Raw genomic sequence first — 18,958 nt, forward strand, 5'->3', positions numbered from 1 at the left:
CAGACCAACCTGATCAAACCTCTCCTTCAGTATCCAGCACCTTGAAGCTGATGACGGTCCAGTGCTAATGTAAGTGCTTTTAAGTAGTGTTACACAGTTATAACGTTAGTCTATCTGTGTGGTAAAAAAAAAAAAAATGTTGTCAGTTCTGTGATCGTGCTTTTGAATCGTTGTCAGAATTTTGCTAGCACAAGAAAATCCATGTTCCTAATGTTGTTTTTAAATGTAGGCTAGTATTCCTGATTGCCATGCCATGGTCTTACAACTACTCCCACCATTCAAAGAGAAGTTAGACGGTGTTATCCTTAAAGCAGATAAGTAGAGATTATTCAACAAATCTCATTAATCTGTAATGTTTTATGTTTTGGTTCTGTTGATCGTGCTGTCCTTTTTAAAAATTGTTTCAGGAATTTGCAACGCTGATGTCCTGCAATCTACATTTGCCAGTGGAGTCCACACTTTATATTGCTTGGTATGTAAACATTGGGTAGTTTTAACCTAAAATGAAAAGCCATCATTTACTCACCCCACTGCAAAATATGTTTTTCTAAATTAGTGTTTTTTTCTTGTTTCCAGTCCAGATATCTAATATTCTTACATGAAGAAGCATTTAATAGACAAGTAAAAATGGGCTTGTTTTCTGAAAGAATAAGTCAAAATTAAGTGAGTTTATGCTTAAAACAAGCAAAATAATATGCCAGTGCGTTTTAACGTTCTAACCCTAAACAATTTTAATGTTTAGGTGAAAAATTTTATTCATAGAACTATGAATAGACAACTACATCGAACCACAGTGAAACCCACAATAGTTATTTTAATTATTAATATTATTTATTTATTCATTTTTTTTTATATATTTTTTTTTTTATTACAGGTCAATCTCTAAGCGACCAGTGCTGGACATTACGTTTGGAAGGTCAAGGTGTGTGTGAAAGGATCACAGCATCTTCATCACTGGCCTGGCAGCGCTGTTTGCCTCCTCCTATGAGTTCAGCTTGCAGTACCAGGAAGAGGCAGCACCTTGAGTTTGTTCAGAGGTTAGTCATTAGCATATTTGCCATTCATATAAATATTAGACTGAATTGTGACTTGTCTTGACAGTATTTATTAAGCTGACTACTGGTATAAACAATATGGCCATGGTTTCCATACTGGGCTTAGCTTAAGCCGGGTCTAGGCCTTAATAAAATTAGGGTATTTAAGCAGCTTTTATAAAAATGTCAAAAAAAAAAAAAAAAGCATTACTGGTGTGCATCTCGAGACAAAACAGTGGCAGTCACATATTTTAAGATATGTCAGTGCAAGTTGTTTTCAGTTAAATGATTAGTGAAAATTCTGTCATTAATTACTCAACCTCATGTCGTTCCAAACCTGTAAGACCTTTGTTAATCTTCAGAACACAAAGATAAGATATTTTTGATGAAATCTGAGAGGTTTCTGAACCACCCATAGACAGCAACGTCTTTGCAACTTTCAAGGTAGTCAAAACATCGTTTATATAATCCATGTAACTACAGTGGTGCAATCTTAATATTATGAAGCGATGAGAATTCCTTTTGTGCACAAAAACAAAATAACAACATTATTCAACAATCTCTACTCTTTCATTTCATTCTCCTACGCTGTTGACGTAGTGTAAACAGTGTCAAGTCACCTTCATTTATATAGCGCTTTTAACAATATAGATTGTTTCAAAGCAGCTTTACAGTGATAATAGGAAAGTACAGTAACATAGATTGTTTAGGGTTTACAGCAGCTCTAGAATAAATTTATTAGATCGACTATTTTTGACCGTCAAAATGCCGGCAGACACAGCTTCAGTGAGTTGTTCAAAATCTTTCTTTTTAGTAAACTCTGTGTACATTTACATTTACATTTACATTTAGTCATTTAGCAGACGCCCTTATCCAAAGCGACTTACAAATTAGGACTAAATTCAGCGAGTCATCATAAAGAGGCAAAAGCAACAACAACGCAGGAAGTGCTCAAAATACGAAGTTCAGGTATTATTCAGAGTAGCATAAGCCTGATAAGTGATGTTTCAAAGGGAAACATTTTTTTTTTTTCTTTTTTTTTTTTTCTATAAGGTTAAGTGCTCACGGAAGAGATTGGTTTTCAGCTGTTTTTTGAATGTTGTCAGGGATTCTGCATTCCGGATGAGGGTGGGGAGAGCGTTCCACCAGCATGGAACTGTAAATGAGAATGTTCTGGAAAGTGATTTTGTGGCTTTCTGTGATGGAACCACGAGACGTCGCTCGTTGACCGATCTTAGGTGTCTGGTAGGGATGTAGACTCGTAGGAGTGAGTGAAAGTAGGAGGGAGCTGAGCCTATGATAGTTCTGTAAGCAAGCGTCAGTGCCTTGAACTTGATGTGAGCAGCGAGAGGTAGCCAGTGCAGAGAGATGAACAGAGGAGTGACGTGGGCCCTCTTGGGCTCGTTGAAGACAAGACGAGCTGCAGCATTCTGGATCATCTGTAGGGGTTTGGTCGCACATGCTGGGAGTCCAGCCAGAAGGGCATTGCAGTAGTCAAGCCTAGAGATGACCAGGGCCTGGACGATAAGTTGTGTTGCATGCTCAGTTAGGAAAGGCCTGATCTTCCTGATGTTGTGCAGTGCAAACCTGCATGATCGAGCTGTCTTTGAAATGTGATCTGTGAAGGTCAGCTGGTCATCAAACGTTACTCCAAGATTTCTGACCGATCTTGATGGGGTGATTAATGATGACTCTAGCTGGATGGTGAAGTCGTGCTGTAGAGATGGATTGGCAGGGAGGACGAGAAGCTCAGTCTTTGCCAGGTTGAGCTGCAGGTGATGTTCCTTCATCCATGTGGAGATGTCCGCCAGACAGCTTGAGACCCGTGCAGCTACTGTGGGATCATCTGGTTGAAAGGAGAGGAAGAGCTGTGTGTCATCAGCATAGCAGTGGTAGGAAAAACCGTGTGCCTGTATGATGTGTCCCAGTGATGTGGTGTAGATGGAGAAGAGGAGGGGACCAAGAACTGAACCCTGGGGAACCCCTGTGGTCAGCTGATGTGCTCTGGATACCTCGCCTCTCCATGCGACCTTGAAGGACCTACCTGTGAGATAGGACTCAAACCAGTGGAGTGAAGTTCCTGTGATGCCCAGTGATGAGAGGGTGGACAGAAGGATCTGATGATTCACCGTGTCGAAGGCAGCAGACAGATCCAGGAGAATGAGGACTGAAGATTTGGAAGCAGCTTTTGCGATCCGTAGGGCTTCTGTGACTGACAGTAATGCAGTCTCAGTTGAATGTCCTTTCTTGAAGCCAGATTGGTTGACATCCAGCTGGTTGTTTAGAGACAAGAAGGATGTTAGTTGGTTGAAGACAGCTCTTTCAAGTGTCTTCGCAATGAATGGTAGGAGAGAGATAGGTCTGTAATTCTCTACCAATGATGTGTTTAGCGTTGGTTTTTTGAGCAATGGAGTAACCCGAGCCTGCTTGAATGCTGTAGGGAAGGTGCCAGTGTGGAGGGATGAGTTGATGATGTGTGTGAGTGATGGTAGAAGTGTGGGAGAGATGGCTTGTAGAAGGTGTGAGGGGATGGGGTCAAGCGTGCAGGTGGTAGGGTGACTGGAGAGGAGAAGTGTAGATACTTCTTCCTCGGTTAGCGGAGAAAAGGAGGACAGAGGGGTATTGGCTGTGGAAGGGGTCGGTCTGGGTTCCTGTGTGTGTGGAGCGACGTGTACACAAACAATGTTCTCAATGCTGGAGTTCATGTGTATAGCCCCTGGTGATACTGAGAGCAAAGTTTCATGTTGTGTCGAGCCTTCTTAGTGTTTTAAAAATAGTGATTTTTGATGCTATCATAGTCATGCCCCAAGCACTCCCATTCAAAAGGCAATTTGACCGAAAACGAAAATACGGTCAAACTTAAAAGTGACGTTTCCATCCTAATTATGCTTTTAAACGAAATTTGCCTCGGGTAGATTAACAAAAAGAGGTTGCATTTTGGCAAGAGTTGTCCTTTAACGCTCTCCGGCCCACTCATCTGCACAAAACAGTGCCTGGTGGCTCGAGAACGCAAACCCTGTTATAGATTTCAAGGTGCAAGCCTTGAAAAAAAGCCAGTGCAGTGCTTCTGGGTTCTACGTCAGAACGTAGGCTTATTATTGGCCGACTCTGGTCGTGTGTGATGACCCAGGAGCTAGCCAATAGTGAGCCTACGCTCTGATGTAGAATCCAGAAGCGCTGCACTGTTTACACTACATCAACAGTGTAGGAGAATGACATGGAAAAGAAGAGATTATTCAACAATGTTGTTATTTTGGGGTTATTTTGCACACAAAAAGTAATCTCGTCACTTCATAATATTAAGGTTGAACCAACGTAGTTATATGTACTATTTACTGATGTTTTTACTACCTTTCTGGGCTTTTGACAGTTGCAATGACATTGATGTCAATGGAGGGACAGAAACCTCTCAGATTTCATTAAAAATATCTTAATTTGTGTCCCGAAGATGAACGAAAGTCTTGAGGGTGAGTATTAATGACAGAATTTTCATTTTTGGGTGCAAACATGCATTTTAGTCTGGTAAATGTCATGTTTAACATTATCATGTAGTCATGTATGCAATTCACATTGCAAGGCTTGCAATTAAGTTAAATTATTTCTGTCACAAAGGTTTGGGCTGGATTCTGGCAATGTGTGCTCTACATAAACTGAGAGTCTATGACTGCCTTTCCACTGATACTCTGATGGACCTGATGAGGGGATGATATTGTTAATGAGCTGGGTGATGAGTAGACAAAAGTTGTAGAATAAAACTTTAAATCTGGCAACCCCACTTCCAAAAGTTTAGTTAGTTGACAGTGCGCTTGTCAACAGACACATTGAGTTGATGTATTTTAACCAGGGCAGAAGAAATATCAGTTATTGATCACAACATCCAACATTGCATTTTTTTTTCATGTTGTTTAGTTTTATCCAAACAAATTAGTCGTTAAAACCGATATCCGGTTTTTATTTACACATCTTTTGTGCTGTCTCTCTCTGTCAAAATATATAAACTCAGTCCATAATATTTCATTGTTTTTTTTCTCTTTCTTTTCTGCCTTTTAGACGCTTTCTTGACATCAATCCTGAACGTGGATCAAAAACAAAGAAAGGACAAGTAACTTCAAAGAAAACTGGCCAAGTTATGCAAAAAAAAGAACACCACTGTAAGCCTACAGGTTTCCTCACTTCTGCGAAAACTTGCAGACTTTGAATGGGATTTCGTTTGCACTTTTATGGACTTCAAAACAGAAACAGCACTTCACTGCCATTATAAAGCTTGGAAGAGCCAGGACATTTTTTTAAATAACTCCGATTGTATTCGTCTGAAAGAAGAATGTCATATAGACCTAGGATGACTTGAGGGTGAGTAAATCATGTGCTAATTAAACATTTTTGGGTGAACTATCCCTTTAATTAAGCGCTTAGTGTTACCTGTTTGTTGTTAAAGTGTTAAAATTGCATTTTATGTTTTAAAAAATTCAGCCAACATGTTCACAGAAGGCAATTTTCTGATCTTTGCTTTTAACCAAATGTTGTTTTCTTTTTCCTAGTGTGGCTACTCTTATGAAACCTTAACGTATAATATTTTAATTATGTAATTATAAAAGCAGCATTCCCTGTAAAATACAATTTATTGCTGTAGACAAGTTTAATATTGTAAAAGTATGTGGGTTATACTGTATTTGGTAATTACAGTGGAGTACTGTAAATGCTTTTTACTGTACTAGTGCTGTAAAAATACAGTATGTGAGGAAACTACACACTAGAAGCCTATTAGGCCATGGCATTATTTCTTTTGTTGCTAAAAAAAAGACATGTTCAATAAAATATAATTGGATCAGTGTAATGTTGCAGTTGTATGTGTGTATTTTACATGGCTCTATTGATTGAAAGATATTTTGAGTTTCAGGAACTAAAAGTTAAGTTGGGCCCGTTAGAATATATAATTTAGTTGAATTGGTAATGGAGTAATGCTTACTTAACAAGCTGAGTTAAATAAATGGGTGGGGAATGATTGTTTAAACTAAGTATCTTCAGTTACTGTAACTCGGTTATAAGTACATTCAACTTAAATGTTCTATTCCATTCCATTATGGGCTTAAGTACATTGAACGTAGTCCACTTGTCTTATTCAACTAATGCTTCATTACTTAAAAAATGTAAGGCAACGAGTTACCTTGGTTTTTTTAAGTAGATTCTACTTATCCGGGTTTACAGTGAGGAAAACCGTTCTAGGTAGGGCTGTTGAGTTACTGATGTTATGAGGTATATATATATATATATCAATCATGGGTTTGCATACATAATATGAGATTTTTTACACAGGAAAAAAGAATCAACAAGATTGAATATCTTAATATATATTTTCTTAAATAATTCATTATAATACATTTAAAAAATTCATTTTTTTGTTAGTTATAGGCCCAGGCCTGAGGGATGAAACGAGAGTTAAATTCAACAAGAAAAAGAGGAAAACAAAGCAATAAGCCACTTTTGCTTGTGGATGAAAATGTTTGGATATAAAATAAAAAATTAAAAACATATTCAAGAGATGACAATTTTGGGATTTCGTAATAAAAATAAATAATATCGTTAAGGATATAACGGTGGGTCACATTAGTAGGGTTAAATATAAGAACTTAAATCAACCATAAATGTGTTCACAAAATAAATGGGCAGCAGTTTCTTCAAAAAGACCACAAAATGAGCAAGTTTAATCAATATCAAGATATTTACAGATTGATGAATTAAACGTGTCGTTCAAATCTTTTAAGTTGTTGCGCGTGTGATAACGCGTCGTAGGTCACATGACAACGTCAACATAGCAGATGTCCGGTTCGCATTCATACTCAACGAGATCTGGCTATAAAGTAGCCTACCTACTCTTTTAGCGCTCGTTAAGTAAGTACTTATTGAAATGAAGTACCTACTCATTGAGTATGCGGTTTCGAACGCAGCAAGTGAGTATGAGTAGCCTATATCAAACAAGTAGCCCTCTAGACTATTTTATCCCTTCAGGGAGCCCTCACTCACAAAAGGTTGGAGACCCCTGCTGTACACTTATACGTTCAAAAGTTTGGGGCAGGGCTGCCAACTCTCACGCATTGAGCGTGAGACTCACTTTTCACACGCTCTCACGCCACACATCCATTTTCTCACGCACAGAAAAATTGCGGAGCAAAGAGGTACTTTTAATATTAAACTAATTATCAGCTCTTAGATTCCGTCAATTTTATTACGAAATTCAGACAAAAAATACGTTTGGCGTTTGTAAATGTGACGTGACAGATCGCTGAGCGCCTCAGTTCAAGTGCACGTGAACCGATCAGCTGTTACTTTTTTATTTAAAGATGCAGTACAACTTACCGAAAGTATACATAATATCGACCAATTAGTGTTTTTCAACCACGGAAAGAGGTCAATATATAATAGCAGGAGAACAATTATGTCACATAACGTTACATTTACCTCAGGAAAGCCATTTAATGACCATAGCATGTTAATTGAATAGAAAAAATAGCTAGAGAGGAGATTTTGCTGAGCACTATATTACATATTTATTATATTTTTACTTATGTCAATAAATAATTGTTATTATAACAAAAACTGAATTATATTTAATTTCATTTGTTATTTTTAACCTTTAATAATACCAGCAGATTGGGCCCTCTATGTTTACAGCATTAGGTGAGATTATTTTTTTAAATAAAATTTAAAATAAACATGTATCCAAAGTAGTCAATATTGAATCAAAATCGGAATCAAATCACAAGAATGGAATTGAAATCTTGAAATTTTTGTCAAGCAATAATAAAAACTGTATCCTACCAGTCATTGTACAATGTAAACATTGTAACATGTTGTCACTAAACTTCATAAAATTCTATTTAGTTACCAAATGTTTTGACAATCAATTGTGATGCAATATTTGTTTTTACATAACCCCCCCCCCCCCCCCCCCCCCCCCCCCCCCCCCCCAACAAAAATCTCACCCCAAGCTAAACTCAAAAGTTGGCAGCCCTGGTTTGGGGTCAGTTGGATTTTTAAATGTTTTTTGAATTAAGTCTCTTATGCTCATCCAGCCTGCATTTATTTGATCAACAGTATAAACAACCAACAACAGTATTGTGATATATTATTATTATTAGTAGTAGTAGTAGTATTGTGAAATCGCGCTGAAGAAATAGGCTTGTTTGAGATGCGCCTTGCCTCGCCTGAAATGTACGCGAGGGGATGGATATCGCGGGATTCACCGGATTCACGCTCGTGCACAGTGTTGCTAATAAACTGGATGGAATTTAAGTTCTGTTGCTTTTATATGAAAATAAATATAATGAACAAGACACCCAAAGTAGCCTACTTATTTAATTCAATTCCAAATACATGTTTATTAATCTTTTTTTCTTTAATACAGACATGTATTGTTTTTTTCTTTTTCTTTTCTTTTCTTTTTTATAAAAATTACATTGCATAACCCATAGAGATCGCACTGTTAGATAGTTTGGGAATATTCACACATAACGCATGCGTATAAAACATGATATCAGAGTTTTAAAATCAAACATTTTAAAAGAGAACAATACATCACGGTTGTTTAAACCAATGAACATTAAGCTGTGTCGTCAGCAAGTCGTTTCCCATCATGCTTTTGATCAGCGCAGTCGGTCTATAATATCAATAATGAGGCATACAGGCCATAAATAACAAATAGACATTACAACATTTTTATTATTCATAAGAATTTAAGTTAATAACATCTAAAACAAAGAATACATGTATTACAGGGCAAGTATAAGTATTAGTATTTTTTAATGTTTTTGAAAGAAGTTTCCTCTGCTCATCAAGCCTGCATTTATTTGATCAAAAATACAGAAAAAAAAGTAATATTGTGATATATTTTTACAATTTAAAATAATTAGTTTAAATGATCATTTATTTCTGTGATGCAAAGCTGAATTTTCAGGATCATTACTCCAGTCTATCACATGATCCTTTAGAAATAATTCTAATATGATGATTCATTATCAAAGTTGGAAACAGTTCTGCTGCTTAATATTTTTTCATAACCTGTGATACTTTTTTTTAGGATACTTTGATGAATAAAAAGTAAAAAAAAAAAAAAAAAAAGCAAAAATTTTTAAAAATAGAAATCTTTTGTAACAACAATATACACTAACTGGTCAGTAATTTGAGGTCAGTATTTATTTATTTTTTTTATTTATTTTTTTAATAAATCAATACTTTTATTCAGCAAGGATGTGTTAAATTGATAAATAAAAGTGATAGTAAAGAAGATTTATATTATTAGAAATTATATATATATTTTTTAATAAATGCAGTTCTTTTGAACCTTTTATTCATCAAATATATTAGGCAGCAGAACTGTTTCCAACACTCATAATAAATCAGAATATTAGAATGATTTCTGGGGCTGTTTACACCTGGCCACTTCATGCGTTTTCTCAGATCGGATAGCTATCCGATCGTGAAAAGACCAGGGGCGCCTGTTTCAGAAAGGAGGTTAAGTGAAAACTCAGAGTATGTTAACCCTGAAATGAGGGAAACTCTGGGTTTTCTGTTTCAGAATGGGAGGTATGTTAAACCTGAGAAAGCAGAGTAAGTCAAGCCCGTTTCTGAAAGAGAGGTAACTTATACTCAGAGTCAGTTACCATGGTAACTTACTCTGTGAACCTAACCTGGCCGGGAGCAGGTTTTCTTCGGTAAACCCAGAGTTTCTTTCGGTCTCCTCCCCTTTTTTAAAGAGGAAGTGGTGTTTAAACACCTCATTCATTCTTTCAGTACATTTTTATTAATAAAATGAATCTTTAATTAATAAATACAATATTGCTATTTTTACTGGGTTTTTTTTCCCAATTTTTAAAATAAGATGAAGTCTATTAACTCCTTAACTGGCAACTGAATATACAGTAGTAGATTAGAGTTACATAATGTAGTTCTAAACAAATTCTACAGAATTAAACTGTGGCATTTACCGAAAATCACTGAACTCTGTTCATCTGTGCAACAGAAGTTGATGGACCGTCCTCCTGCTGTTCTTTCACTTTGGGGGCGGGGGGAGAGATAAGACTACCCATTTATACTTAGCTTTAAACTTAGATTCTACTCCACATAAAAATGTGAAAAAATCTGAATGTGTAGATTGTTTGATGTGACACATAACATTATCCCCATCGTCCTGTGAAGATGAGTACACTTTATAACACTATTTGTCATAATTTCTGGTATATTGAGTAGGCTACTTACAACTGCCTGCAGGTTTTGTTGGGACAGGAGGCTCCAAAAGACAGATATTACCATCGGAATCTGTTGGGACCAACAAAAAACCCAACCCAAAGTAAAATAAATGGAAATATCAAAAATAGCCTATATAAGAAATAACACATATGTAAACCTCTTACATTTTATGAAGGCCCTTGGATCTTCGGGAGTGACTGGCTCTGAAGTCCCTCCAGGAATTCCCCCAGCCAAAAATGCTGCTGCACTGCTAGACACTGGGATGCTATTTAGTTATTTAATATGTCAAATATTTGTAAATTCAGGTAGCCTACACCCATGATATGCTCAAACCTTACCTGATTGAATTATGTTCTTATATTTAATCTTCAGCTGCTGCCATGTTCTTTTAATACCTGCAGGATTGCACCCATGAAAATTAAAATTAGGTTGAATAACATACTGTTCTTCCAGTTTCACCTCTGATATTATAACAGTTGGGTAAGTTACTCTAAAATAGTTATTAATTACTAACTACAAATGACATCTTCAACCGTGTAATTAGATTCATGTAATAATTACTATCTTTAGAAAGTCTACTTATTAATAAATCCCATATCAACCTCAACCACTTGAACAATACAAGGAGAGACAAGAAACTGCACTTTTAATGCTTTCAAATAAACAATATACAATTGCATGGATTTTTCTTGAATTGACCAAAGTGTGTAGAGGGAGAAGGTTACATAAAAAATAAACCTTTTAAAAATGTATGTTAAATATACAGAATTGTTCTATAGTCTAATGCAATTACATCAGATTTGACTTCAAATTACAGAAGAACTAGATGTACCGCATCGCGGTACAAAATATGACCGCCGCTCAGGCCTGCACTGGCTTTCCACAAAAATAAATGACGTGGAGTAATTTGGCTGTATTGCGTGTTTATGTATATACCTAAAAAAAGTAATAGTATGTGCATGTCTGTCTGTGTGTGTGTGTGTGTGTGTGTGTGTGTGTGTGTGTGTGTGTGTGTGTGTGTGTGTGTGTGTGTGTGTGTGTGTGTGTGTGTGTGTGTGTGTGTGTGTGTGTGTGTATGTGTGTGTGTTTGTGTATGTGTGTGTCTGTCTGTGTGTGTGTGTGTGTGTGTGTGTCTGTGCGTGTATGTATGTGTGCGTACATGTGTGCGCATGTGTGTTTGTGTGTGTGTGTCTGTGCATGTGGATTTGTATGTGTGTGTATGGGTGTGTGTCTGTGCGTGTGGATGTCAGTGTGTGTGCATGCTTGCGTTTGTTTGTATTCCTGCATGTGTGTGTGTGACAGTATCATCCTAAACCAGCAACCCTTCGCTCAACAGCACCATCTACAGGCCGATGAGTGTACAGTCACTAAATGTGCACATAAATGAATTTATTTTATACCCCCCCATGGATGAAATTCTACAAAACTTAGCAGAGGATACCCCCAGAGGTTGTCAAGTTAATCATACACATGAAATATGGTGCAGTTCTGAACATCTCCACTGAAGATAGGGGCGATTAAAGCAGAATAATATTGCATTTTCATTTTTTATGGGAGGGGCGCAAATCACAAATGAGTGATTATGGGCTAGGTTGATGTGGGCCCTTAAGAGCAACATACCTTAAAAATTTCTTCATCCTCGGTGCCACGGTTCAGGTAGTTATTTAGGAAAAACGGCATTTTTGGGGGTTTGGGGGGGCCCAGCGCGGGGGGGGAGTGGCCCCCGGGGACCAAACGAAATTTTTCCTTAGAAGTCTAGTGGGGCTACATGCCCACCAAATTTCATGTTCCCTGGTGTTTCGGTGTCCCTGGTATGGTTGACGAAAAATTTACGGGGGCCCCAGCGCGGGGGGGGGAAGTGGCCCCCGGGGACCAAATGAAATTTTTCCGTAAAAGTCTAGTAGACCAACATACCACAAAAATTTCTTCATCCTCGGTGCCACGGTTCAGGTAGTTATTTAGGAAAAACTGCATTTTTTTGGGTTTGGGGGGGCCCAGCGCGGGGGGGGAGTGGCCCCCGAGGACCAAACGAAATTTTTCCTTAGAAGTCTAGTGGGGCTACATGCCCACCAAATTTCATGTTCCCCGGTGTTTCGGTGTCCCTGGTATCGTTGACGAAAAATTTACGGGGGCCCCAGCGCGGGGGGGGAAGTGGCCCCCGCGGACCAAACGAAATTTTTCCGTAAAAGTCTAGTAGACCAACATACCATAAAAATGTCTTCATCCTCGGTGCCACGGTTCAGGTAGTTATTTAGGAAAAACTGCATTTTTTTGGGTTTGGGGGGGCCCAGCGCGGGGGGGGAGTGGCCCCCGGGGACCAAACGAAATTTTTCCTTAGAAGTGTAGTGGGGCTACATGCCCACCAAATTTCATGTTCCCCAGTGTTTCGGTGTCCCTGGTATCGTTGACGAAAAATTTACGGGGGCCCCAGCGCGGGGGGGGAAGTGGCCCCCGCGGACCAAACGAATTTTTTCCGTAAAAGTCTAGTAGACCAACATACGATAAAAATTTCTTCATCCTCGGTGCCACGGTTCAGGTAGTTATTTAGGAAAAACTGCATTTTTTTGGGTTTGGGGGGGCCCAGCGCGGGGGGGGAGTGGCCCCCGGGGACCAAACGAAATTTTTCCTTAGAAGTCTAGTGGGGCTACATGCCCACCAGATTTCATGTTCCCCGGTGTTTCGGTGTCCCTGGTATCATTGACGAAAAATTTAAGGGGGCCCCAGCGCGGGCTGGGGAAGTGGCCCCCAGGGACCAAACGAAATTTTTCCGTAAAAGTCTAGTAGACCAACATACCATAAAAATTTCTTCATCCTCGGTGCCACGGTTCAGGTAGTTATTTAGGAAAAACTGCATTTTTGGGGGTTTGGGGGGGCCCAGCGCGGGGGGGGAGTGGCCCCCGGGGACCAAACGAAATTTTTCCTTAGAAGTCTAGTGGGGCTACATGCCCACCAAATTTCATGTTCCCCGGTGCTTCGGTGTCCCTGGTATCGTTGACGAAAAATTCAGTAAGGTGACAAAAAAAAAAAAAAAAAAAACTTTGACAATCCCTATATGACCGGCTAGCTACGCTAGCGGCGGTCATAATAATAATATGTCTTCGTACGCTTGCAGAAGCTGGTGAGAAATATGCAGACCTCTTTTTGTCTGGCGCTGTTACCATGGTGACTCATAATATCTGCACTCCATTGATAATGGCTTTTTATAGTGGTGGTGCACGCGCTTATCTCAGAGTCAGTCAACTCAGAGTTGATTGAACTAACTAATTTCAGCTGTTCTGTAACCGAAAACTCAGAGTTTCCCATCTCAGGGTAAGTCAACTCAGTTGAACCTCCTTTCTGAAACAGGCCCCAGGGGCCCGTTCTTCGTACGTCGCTAACTCAGTTAGCTGGATTTGATTGTTGGAGATTTGGCATGATCTTGGATTGTTTGGTTCTTCGACGCTCATCCTGGACTTGCTGTCATAGCAGCAGGTGCCCAAGCTTAAACCTGCTCGGGAGCAGGCTTATTTCATGTTAACAGGATTAGATCCCGGCTTTATAAGCGGAGGTGATACGGGAAGTCTTTCGCAGCCATGTCTTGTCCGTTTTTACGACAAGAACCTGTCGCTGAAGGTGGTCTCACGCTGCACAATCCACTGCCGCTTTCTGAGCATGCAGCCTGACATCAAACAATTCACCATTTACCTTGGAGAAGCGAGTCCAGAATATATCAAATAATACAAAAAGTAATGTAATCAAAAAGTATGCAGTTGACTGATTAAAAATATCTTAGATGGTGTGTGACTTCATGTCCTACATCACAAATGTGGAAGCAAAATGGCCTGGTTCTGTGCATGACTCCAGGATTTTCAGAGAGTCACATTTATGCACATTATTTGAACGTGGTAAGGAAATATTTAATATCAAGCTCACTGTATTACATACATTTATTCTGAGCCTAACAAAACTGCATTTTTCCAGGTGCTTACGACGGGATCCTGCTTGGTGACAGGGGCTATACCTGCAGGCAGTATTTCATGACGCCATTCCCTGACCCAAACCCGTTTCAATGCAGCTCTAGCCAGGACAAGGGCACGCATTGAAATGACCTTTGGGCAACTAAAGGAAAGATTTCAGTGTCTGAGGGTTGCACCTGACAGGGCCTGTGACATTATTGTTGCATGTGCCATACTCCACAATAGTGCCACCATCAGAAAGGAGAGGACCCCTGTGGTGGAGGTGCAGCCTGATGATGACCTCCAGCCAGTGTACTTGGACCAACCAAGTGGCAGAGCTGCACGGGACAGAATTGTGGAACACCATTTTTTTTTTTTTTTTTTCAAAACAAAAACCTTCATTAAATGAATAGAAGACAAGACAACATGCTTAGTTCCTTGAGTTTTATTTCAATTATTCTTTGTCAAGAAAAGCCAATGATGGTCATCTTTTGCCTGCAATAAGATATATTGTTATCCAAGGTCAGCAATAGTACTCTGTGTGAAATAGTGTATTTAGCACTTACTCTGAAGTTCCTTTTGAAGCAACTCAATCTCTAGTGCCAGTTTTTTCTTCTTTAACAGAATAATGCGTCTTTCGGAAGAACATTGTAGCCGGAACTACTTCTCTCTCTGTGTGCGAGGTACTGGGCTACTCCGCAGCGGCAGCGATCCAAACCAGGGTAAAATAGTCCCAATGTAATCACTTATTATAGGTGTACCACCATAGTGATTCAGGATAAGACAAAAACACGGTTTGGAAAATGGATTCATGATGAACTCGCTCATTATATACATTTTGAACAGAAAAAAGTTAAGGACTTTTATTTAATGCAAATTGCTCAAAACTTTTCAAAATATGACGCGACCCCCCACAGAGCTCGCTGAGGCCCCCTTGTGGGCCGCGACCCCCCTGTTGGGAACCGATGCCGTAAAGCACTATCACTGTGTATGACGTCATTGACATTTTAAAAGACTTTTTAAAGCAAATAAGTGACTCTAAAAAATCTAACACCCAGCAATGTGCAATTTCTTTGCATCTCCTTTCGGATACAACATTCAAATTACTAGACAAAAAATTATATCCTGAGAAAAGTGGAATTTGATGGGTATAGCGCCATAGACCTCCATTCATTCTGCACTCGCCTGCGAGCGCCCCCGCATGGACAGAGACGTGTTACTGCAGCCAGTCCAGAAACCGGAAGTAACCAGAGAGTGCCAATTCTCTTCCTATTAGACATTCTCTGGTTTCATGTGAGAGGGACGCCGGACAAATGGATCTATGGCAACTCCAGTCCTCGGGACCCGGTGCTCTGCACATTTTGTATGTCTCTCTTATCTGACACACTCAAATCAGTTCATGGAGTCTCTCCTGACGAGCTGATGATCTGATTCAGGTGTGTTAAATAAGGGAGACATACAAAATGTGCAGAGCAGCGGCCCCGGGTCCCGAGGACTGGAGTTGAGAACTAGTGATGTGTCATGCGCAAAAGATGCGGCTCTGAGAGCCGATGCTTTGTAGTGAATCAGAAGAGCCGGCTCGCATCGAGTGAGAGCCGGCTCCCAGTTTTTTTCCTTTCGCTGCTTACAGGCAGAACTTTGTTTTGATTGGTCAGCAATCGCATCGCGGCCAATCAGATGTGAGGATATGGGATCATACTATTATGTAAAAACTGAGAGGGGGGTGAAGTGAAGCGGCACTCCACTGCAAGTTAATGAGTCGTAACAACGTTAATAACGACACTGTCTGTCAGATAGCGGTGATGAGAGTGTGTGAGTTGGCGTATTTGAAACTATGAGTGACACCCGAAAGAGAAGCAGCATCTGGTTCCAGTTTATAGACAATGGAAACAACAAAGCAGAGTGCGTTCACTGCAAGATGAAAATTACTTTAAGAGCAGGTTCCACCACAAACCTGCATAGACATATCATATGAGAACTGTCCATCCTACAGTGCAGTTAGAGGAGAGAGGGCAAACTAGCACCCCATCTACAGATCCTGGTGTGTCTCATCCCCAAAAAACAGCAACTGCAGCAGCATCTACTGGCTTCCCCACACATGCAGGTATAACCACTCCTACTGCAGCTCAAAGCAAAATAAGCCAGTTTATACCCAAAGTGATGACCCCATCCAAACAGCACAGCATTGATGTAGAGCTAGCTAAAATGATAGCTACTGATACTGAACGAAATAAATGCATAAAAACACTGCACATGAAAGGGTTTTCAACACACAAACCATTCATTTTTTTCAAAGTTAGGGTAAAATAAAGGCCTACAAAAAATCCTAAATTAAGAGCCGTTCAGGAGTCGAAAGAGCCGGCTCTTCTTTGGGAGCTGCGCCAAAAGAGCCGGCTCTCTAAAAAGAGCCGAACTTCCCATCACTATTGAGAACCACTGGTCTATGGACTCTTTAAATTTTCGGGCAGCATGTGACCTGAAGCTGGTCTCTAATTGGTTTCTTAAAGATTCTCCCCCGGACGCAGGTCGCTGCGTCCCTGGCGAATCAGAATTGGATACATGTTATTTTATCCAATCTGATTGGTTCTCGTCACCTGCCATTCAACTCAACCAGTGTTGCCAGATGTACGATAATTATCGTATTTGTACGATAATTTTTACCTCTGTACGATGTACGATCAATAATGAAAAAAATCCCATAATGTACGATAATTTCAGAGTTTTCAGTCGTTCGTCCAAACACACATCCTACCGCTTCTCTCTCTGACCCCGAATCATTTCGCAGGCCTGCACGCAAGCACGTATACACACACACACACACATAGCTCGCACGTCAACACTACACTACAGTTTTGCCGAAGAAGACAGTTCAGTTTAAAAAAACGAAGCAGTAAAGTGCCAAAAAAGGGCACTTCAAAAAGTTCAGAAAGGGAAGGTGAGGACAGTGTATCAGTTTCTCTCTGTATCATAGTTTAATTATGGTCTAGTTCAAAATGTGGACTGTCGGCATATCTTTTGCACTTTGGCAAAAAAAAGTTAAAAACTTCCTCCAGTGAGTGTGAGCGTATTATACAGCCTGTTTAAATTGGCAGTAAAATTATTTGGGAAAATAAAATTGTTGGAAAATAGCTATATTTTATGCGTTTGGTTCGTGTACGATAATCTTTCTCAAAAAACGATAATTTTGAGGTTTTGGTACGATACTTCGACATTTCTAATCTGGCAACACTGAACTCAACGCTCTTTGCCACTACTGCGAGTGCGCGGGCGACACCGTCACTCCGACTACGTCAAAACATAGCTAGGCTGATCATTTTCGTAGAGAGAATGGCAGAAGTTAAACCAAATTCTGTTATTGATTTACAAATAAAAACCTTTCACAAGACCTTTAAGAAATAAAGGATCTCCGACCGGACCAACCCGATTTACAGGCCAGTGACAGGACGAAGCTAACGCTACACCCGGAGCTTCACCCGCGCTTGTTATGAGAAACGGAGGTGGCTTTACTTGCTTATTTGTTAACTTATGCTGTTCAATTCATTGCATTTTAATGTTCATGTCATGTATTTGTAGCAGTACTCAATATATAATCTAACTGTACATATCTGTTCTGTTACAGTTAGTAACTGAAGTGTAGATCACATTTGTACAATTATATGAAAAAAAGATGATGAAATAAATGATAAACTCTAAAATTTCAACTTTTATCCTTTTCAGGTTTGATTCTAATCATAATGTAACATTATTTGAAAAAAATAAATTTCAGTAAAAAAAAAAAAAAAAAAGTATTGTTAGAATTGTGATTTCATAATATTTAGATATGAATCCAACTGGAAAATCTTGTGAAAAGATATCTTTCAGTTAGTCAAATAGCATATAGTGGAGCTCTATAGCCATCTAGTAGCTAAAATTATAATTTTTTACTTTTAAAACGACATTTTACAAAATATGGGCAAAAAGTTTACACTAAACCATGTAAAATTATCCATGTTATCCCCATGAATGAAAGTTAGAAATATGGGTCTTTTATAAAGTGAATTTTACATAAAATGCTGTTTTTTGTAAAAAGCCTATTTAAATAAATATTTATTTATTTAAAGAAATTGAAAATATATCATAAATCTTCCAAAAACTGCACAAATGTTGAGTAAAAACATTAATAAACAGTGTAAAATTACATTAAAAAAACAACAACTATTATTCTGTTACAAAATTAAATGTTATTGTCTGGGGACCCCAAAGATAACTAGTGTCGTCCCAAATGAAGATAATCAGAGGGTTAAATAATATTGCTTAATAAAGAATTAAATTATTTTATTTTTATTTTTGTCCTTGCTTATAGATGAGGTTGACAGAAGTTTGCCACTTTTGTTTCAACAGAGGATGAAATGTGTCGTTATCTTTTAGTGTTGAGTGATGTAATATCCCTTTCAAGTGGACGCGTGGAAGCGACGTGAGATTGAATGCATTGAAAAGCCTTTTCAACCTCATAGTACCATTATTTCTGTGACACAATAGTTCAAATTATCATAGTACTGGGATAAAAGTGCAAAGTTCAAATATAAACACTGATGTCTACGATAGCGATCAAAATAGAGTAAATCAGCATATCAGCATATAGAGTAACGCATTTATCGATTACATTGTTTCGCCACTAAGGGGCTGTTTACACCTTACCCGAAAGTGTTTGTAGTAGTTACTTTCCACCTCTGTTAAATTATTATGAATATTAAAAATGAAGTTCCT

This window comes from Leuciscus leuciscus (genome assembly GCF_965113295.1).
Source record: "Leuciscus leuciscus genome assembly, chromosome: 13".
In the NCBI taxonomy this organism is placed as follows: Eukaryota; Metazoa; Chordata; class Actinopteri; order Cypriniformes; family Leuciscidae; genus Leuciscus; species Leuciscus leuciscus.